Source organism: Triticum urartu, chromosome 3 (genome assembly GCF_003073215.2).
Source record: "Triticum urartu cultivar G1812 chromosome 3, Tu2.1, whole genome shotgun sequence".
Taxonomy (NCBI): Eukaryota; Viridiplantae; Streptophyta; class Magnoliopsida; order Poales; family Poaceae; genus Triticum; species Triticum urartu.
The window spans coordinates 275,405,629-275,413,414 of NC_053024.1; positions in this window are offsets into that span (position 1 = coordinate 275,405,629).

A 7,786-nucleotide genomic window follows, 5' to 3' on the forward strand; every position below is an offset into this window, starting at 1 on the left:
TTATGCACCTGAAATGGCTAGAAAACCAATTTAATGTATAAAATGTTCAAACGAACCCTGAATAATTCCAATTCTTTTACGACACACATATAGTTGCATGTTCACTCTAGATAAAAGGTCTAGCCATTCAAACACCATCCATTGTTGTTGTAACCCCATTATGTAATTTAAATCAAGATGAAAAATCAAGTAGATCGCACACAGTTTATTATCAGCAACCTTGTGAGATGCAGCACAAAATATCCTGGAGCACCGTCGGTGTATAGTACGCCTATAGCTTACGCGAGATGGTGCGTCGGCTACAGTCCACAGCCGGCGTCTCAAGCACACTAGCTCGCTCCCCAAATATCATTTCACTGTTCAATTGTTGCTGGTGAAAGATGGGCATGTGGACCCGCGTCGTGAGGGCAACTTCGGTAGCCCACTCCGGCAAGAGCGCGACCGCAGCCGCCATCCGCGTGCTAACAAGGTGCATGAGCGCGGCCGCAATCTGCAACCGGGCGGCAAAGGAAGCCCAAACGACCGTTGTTGCTTCTCAGGTGGCGGCAGCAACATCTGCCTCGGGGATAGCAAGTTGCGAGAGCGGCACAGCAGTTGTCCGTTCCGTAGCAGCGGCCTTAGCCTTGATGGAGGCCGCCCACGACCATGTCGAGGCCGCCCATGCCCAGATGCCGGCAGTCACCGCACAAATCGAACGAAGCTTCTCCGACAACGGTCAGCAACCCACGGCCCAAGAGCTGGCAATCGCCGAGAGCGTTCGAGCAGCCGTCCGTTCCTCCGCCGCATACCTTGCGACGACGGAGCCCGTCCAAGCTCAGATCGCGTCCGCCCATGCCCAGCTCGTGGTGGCCTTCTCCAAAGAGATGGCAGACGCAGATGGAGAGATGCTTGCCAAGTATGGTGCGATGGATGCCATGGAGGCCCTTCCCCAGGAGACCGTCGGGCGCGAGCTGGACATGGAGGCGGCGGCGGAGATCGACGAGCACCAGTCGTAGTAGTACTCTTTGTTTTGTTTAATTAAGAGTGTCGGTCTTTAATTTGTAAGGGTAATGTTTAGGTCAGCTAGCTCTATTTAATTGTTGAACTTTCTTGATTAAGAAGTGTAGGTGTGTTGTAGTCTCCTTTGTGTACCCAAATTATGCAATGACGTGGATGACCACTGTAACCATGGAAAATTTGAACCAAAACTTTTGACGTTCAAACTCATCACACACGGGTGAAGCTATCTAAATCGTTTGTGATGTCCACATATCGTACACAATTTAAATAAGGGACCGTGTCTGATGACACTTTGCGCGCCAGTTTTTTGGCTAAAGCGATTCCAAATTTTCGGCTTCTGCGGAAATATCTACCTCCCCGCCCCTCCCCCTTACCAAAAGCCACATTTTCCCTCTTTCTGCCTTCCTTTCCAAGTTGAAACCTTCAATCCTTGCTTGTAGCACCGCCTCCTCGTCGGCGACCCTCCTTCACGCTGCTCGACCTCATCTATCCAGGCAGGTAATCCACACCCGACCCCCATCCTCCTCCTCCTTCCACATCCCACATGCCTCGACTGCCAGCGCGAGCGCGAAACCTTCCACCCAAATCACCGACCCCTCCACAAATTAGCGCCGCCCTAAGCCATGGTGTACGCAGTATAGCCAGGATCTCACGGAGCATTTGGCAGCAGAGAAGCAAATCGTGGCCGCACGCGCGGATGAGGTCGCGATGGCTGCCATTCGTGCCGACCCCCGGATCTTGGAGGAACACCTTGCCATTTGCTAGCTATGCCGGTTAAGCATGCTCGGTTTACCCGTTGTGTGTGCTGCTCCTGCCTTTCCTTCACAAATTCTAGTGAATTGTGCTATCTAATTTTACCATGCAATCTGTTGCTCTAGTGTATATGTTCTATATGTCGTGCAGTGTGGTGCTCACTTATTAATTGTTTTGTTAATTAGTTGTCGTCTTCAGTTAATTGTTTGGTTCAATTATGCAAATGCGATGTTCAATTCTTCAGGCTGCAATTTTGTATTGTCTTCCATGTGAGAAATAAATCGAATTTATCTTTACAAAATACATGAGAAACGAATACAATTGCTATATTTCCAAGTTGTCAAGCATGCTTGGTTTGGTTATACATTGTGCAATGTGGTGCTCAGTTAATGTTTGGTTCATTTGTGTAGTGGTGTTTAGTTAACTGTTTGGTTCAATTCTGCAATGCAATGTTCAATAGTTGTGGGTGCATTCTGTTATTGTATACCATGTGAGGAATAAATTGAATTTGGCTGTAGTAAATACATGAGAAACAAATACAATTGCTACAATTGGTTGTAGTTAACTATTTGGTTAAATGTCTGATCTTCTATTAGGAGTATGTTATATTGTGCAATGTCGTGCTCAATTAATGTTTGGTTCATTTGTTGTGGTGTTTAGTTAACTGCTTGGTTCAATTCTGCAATGCGATGTCCAATTGTCGTGGGTAGAATTTTGTATTGTTGTGCATGTGAGGAATAAATCGAATTTGGCTGCACTTAATACATGAGAAACATATACAAGTGCTATATTTCCTAGTTCTTAATCATGCTTGGTTTGGGTAAATGGGTTTTTCGTGTGGCTTGAATTAATCTGATGAATCTGCAATGTGCTTATTTTTCATCAACATATTTTACTGATAGCATGCGAACCCTTACTTAACCTCATGACTAACTGCCTTATATGTGTTGCAGGGAAATAATGGGAAGCACTGAGGTTTACAATCAAGGTTAGCACGTGCATGGTCCGTTCTCTAATAGCACATTATTGTGCAATTGCAGGAATAATTCTAATATTTTGGTTTTTAACAATTTGGTCTTGCACATGTAGGTCCTGCTGTCAGAGGTTTTGACCCACTGTTCGACCCTTTTTGCATATGGGGAAATGAGTTGTCCATGAATATCAATCAAATCAAGAAACTCATAAAGATTGTTAGGATAAAGAAATTAGCGACAAAAAAGAACAAGATCTTTGTCTGCACAATGAGGAAGACATCAGTTCACTACAAGATGGTACTAACTATTATACCTTGCCTTTTTTATTCCTTTGCCCCATTTCCAATATAGAGAAGATATTTATGCACATCCTTGTTTCCAGGCCTTTCCAAAGCAGTTCACTGATGATTACCTCTCAAACCACCTCTATGGTCAGGAGGTGAGGAAGGTATTTATACAACACCCACAGTTCAATATTGAAGTGTTCCTGAAGAGGACGAAGGACGGACGGTCAATCATCCACATGCACTGGCCTAAAGTTGCAAAGACCTTCAACATGAATGAAGGCTCAATATTCGCCTTCCGCTTCAGCAGTTTTCCAGATGATATGCATCTGTCTACATACCGTCTATGATGTTAATTTCGAAAGGTTCTACATGTTGCATGTGGAACTTGTTGCTGGTGCAGTTGTGTAATGGGGTAGCTGAGTGCTGAAGCTATATCATGTTGTACTTTGATGTATTTCAATTATGAAATTATGCTTCCTTAATATGGAAATAAAATATATTGTGTGCTTAATATGAAATGTCAATTAGATTAATAAATGGATTATGAATAATCGGATAATTAGCCTATTAATGGCGAATTAGCCTGCTAATTGGGTTTTGCTATTCCAAACGGTTGTTGAAAAAATACCGTGGGTGATGACCTCACGCAACGCACACAGTTTCTAGGAATAAGTTGGATCAATGAACAATCACACACGACTTTCTCTTGAAAATTGTTTGTGCTAGGCCACCTTGCGCAAACGTTTATCACATAAAAACTATGTGTGATGGACAGCCTTTGCCACACAGTTTCTTCTACGGACCGTGTGTGATACATTCAATAACGCAAACGATTTAATGGGAAAAATTGTGTGTGATGTACCTGTGAACGGAAATGTTTTCTTTGGAGCGACTGTGTGGGATGTACATACGAATGGAAACGTTTAGTGGGGATTGACTGTGTGGGATGTACTTGCGACCGGAAACAATTTCACCGTATAATTGTATTTTTTTAGCTCTACTGTATGTATTTCCGTATTTGAGCGCTTGTCGGTCGCACACGTTCTCATTTTGCCGAGCGTGCCTGCCAGGAGGGCATATCCCCGACAGTTTCTGGGTCGTGTGGGAAGGACCCCCTATCACCCACACTCACTTGGCGACGGTTCCAAATGCCATCGCGGAAAGGGGTTAAAAATCGTTTGTTTAGGACCAACGTGCACCAGTGGTACTCAGTTCACATCAAAGTTTTGGCGTCAGTTGCATGAATCCTTGGGCACCAGGCTGGAGTTCAGTGCAGCTTTCCATCCAGAGATAGATGGGCAGACAGAGGGTAAATCACATTTTGGAGGATATGTTGAGAGCTTGTGCTTTGGACTACAGGTCCAGTTGGGATGATAATTTATCTTATGCAAAGTTCTCATATAATAACAGTTATTAGGCTAGTCTGAAGATGGCACCATTTGAGGTATTATATGGTAGAAAGTGCAGGACACCATTGATGTGGGATGAGATTGGAGAGCGTCAATTCTTTGTACCAGACTTGATCAGAGATGCTGAGGAGAAGGTCAAGTTAATTCGTGATAGGCTGAAGATAGCACAGTCCAGGCAAAAGAGTTATGCAGATGCAAAACGTAAGGAGATGACATATGAGGTAGCAGACCATGCATATCTTAGAGTTTCACCACTTCATGGAATTAAGAGATTTGGAATCAAGGGTGAGTTAGCACCATGTTTTGTGGGGCATTACAAGATCTTGGAGCGTAGAGGAGAGGTATGTTATCAGCTGGAGTTGCTAGAATCATTTCAGGAGTTCATGATGTGTTCATGTATCCCAATTGAAGAAGTGACATGCAGAGATGATGGATGTTCCATTGAGGGACACAGTGCCACTTGAGGCAATTCAGTTCGAGAGTGATTTGACATATGAGGAGAAGCATGTTAAGATTCTGGAGACAGCGAAGAGAGTTACTCGCACCAAGACAATCAAGTTATGCAAGGTTCAATGGGATCATTATACAGAGGACGAAGCTACCTGAGAACGAGAGGAAGATCTCACGCAGGATCACCCACACCTATTTGCTAGCCAGCCCGAATCTCGAGGGTGAGATTCATCTTAAGGGGGGTAGGTTTGTAACATCCCAGTTTTCCTAAATTACGATGTTAATAGATCATTCATATGCATCTCATATTTTTCCATGCATTATTTGTTTTTCTGAAATATTCTTTTCATTATGCAACTAAAGGCAATTTATTGGAGTGGAGATAGCATGACTTCTCCCCTATTCTAAAAATGTTCATAACGTCGAGAATATTATTTTCAGTTCACCTGATATGTTTTGCCATTTTTTTAGAAACTTCCAAATTATTTTATGTAAGTGTTTTATTGTTGTTTCTGTGGCCTATTGCATAAAAATGAATTTCCAAAATTGCATTAGAGGTGGAACTAGTGTTCCTGTATTATATATTAGTGTATATATTTTATTATGTGTCTATATATATTTTTAGGATTTATTCTGGTGTATGTTTTTAATTTAGTTATTTTGTTTCTGTAGCTTTTGTAAAAAAATGCAGAACACGTGAACTGTGCATACCACCGCATAGCCGCAGCCCACCCAAACCATGCCGCCCGCGGCCCAGCACCGCACTTTGCCGCGGCCCAGCTCAGCCTCCCGAAGCGGTATGCGCCAGCTCTATCACTCCCTCACCACAGCCACTGACTAGCGGGCCCCACACCAATTCTTCTCCTAGCTTCGGTCGGATGAACCCGTGCCGCACCACTCGTGCAACCAAGGTCAAGCCAGTATCAATCTCGCGCCCTAGTCGACCGTGTGCATGTCCAGCACATCTCACGCAGGGAAAATGCCTCGAGGAACCCCTCACCCCTTTCCCGATCTTTCCCTTTGTTGCATGCCTCGGTACAGGCGAAACCAATCTCGCCAAGGAGCTCAACCCGCCGCCGCCTTCGCCGGACGACCTCTTCATCGTAAGAGCACCTCCAGCTGTTTTGTTGTCCCCTTTGGTTCCCTTCCCCGCCTCGAATCTTTGTGACACCTTGTTTTTGCTGAAATCACACCAGCGCGAGGCAACCGAGCACACCGAAGCCGCCGGAGCACAGCCGCGTTCAAGCTCATCACCGACGCCAACCGAGGACGCCCCGTCACTCTTGACGCCACCTAACCCACCGTCGTTGAATGCCGCATCCGCCTGCCCCTTCACCTTCGTCGGAGACACGCCGGAGAAGCGTCGCCACTGTCTTTCCTCTGTACACGTTGACCATGCGTGCACAGGAGATCCTTCAGCCAACCACGCGTACGTGGCCAGCCCTACGGTAAACGCTACAGCGCCGCTACAGTATTTCCAGAACAATTTTTTTTCCTTTTTGTTTTATTTTCAGATTTTCAACTAAACTTCAACTAGCTATATCTTTTAGTCTATATACTCTTTTTAGGTGATTCTTTTTCCAATGCACTCACAATGGCTAGAAGAATTTGATAGAACCAAAATTTCACATGTTTGCACTTTCCAAATTTGAATTCGTTCGAATTTGAATCAAACCTTCTGGAGGCCATAACTTTTAAACCGTTTGACGAAATTGAGTGATTCTTTTTGCGTTGTGATTCTTGTGCATTGTAGATGTTCTATACATACTTTTATGCTGCTGTTGTTGGATTTTTAAAATGATTTCTTGTCGTTGGTTTTATTTTGGCTTTATTTGAGCTTCGGTGATTGATTAGTTGATTGTGTGGAACGTGTAGATTGTCTGTAGTGCGACGCGAGCTATTGTCAGGAGTGTCACTTTTTGAACCAAAATCAAGGCAAGTTACATGTTAATCATCATCCTTTACCTATTGTTTTATTTGCATGTAGTATATATCACACCATAAATTTATGCATGTATAGGAATACTATATATATTTTCTATGTTGTTGAGCTATCTCCCGTCAATGCAGATCGTGGTAGTTGTAGCCTTGCTATGCTAGTAGACGGGGTTGGTTCGTGTATACATTGAGTTTATGTGAGGATTATATATATATAATCAAATTGAGTAGTAATTAAGGATTTAATTCACCTCTCGGTGGAATTGGTATTGTTGGGTGGTTTCAGGGACATCATGGTTTATACCCTCTGAATGTAAGTGGACAATTGCCCAAGTTCAAAAAGATCAGATAGACTTATTGACTAGTAGCTTCCAAGCGCAACCACTAGCTAAATGGGCTCTGGCTTAGTTGAGTAGGTTGTGGGATCCTCGCCCAGGCAAGCTAGCTGATGTAGATATGAGTAGGTGTACCGGCTGCCGGTGGGTGGAGGTGACTAGTTCTGAAAGACTTCATCTCAATCTTCGGGTTGAGTCTAGTGGTTAATGTGTGCAAAACTCTGAAGAGTATTAAAACCAATCATGATTAGTCGTATCCCCGGTTATGGACAAATTTGAGTGACTATGCCATTACAGTTGTTAGATGATCTTGACAGATGTGACAGTTACTAAATCTGTTAGGGAACTTAATAATAGGTAGGTTGGAGTTGGACTTGCCAATTCAACCTTGTGTATTTAATTGTAGTAACAAAATTTAATTAAATTTTTACTATTAGGTAGTTCTGAGGAAAAATCAGCTTTCTGTGAAATAAACCTCAAGTCTTCCTTTTGTTGTACTATGCATATACATGTAGGTCTGCTTTTATTATTACTCCTGTGTAACTTGCCAATACATTCAAAGTATTGACCTATATGGCTGCACCGTCTCATGTTGCAGGATATTCAGACGAAGAGTAAGGTACCGTTAGGTCGCGAGTCTA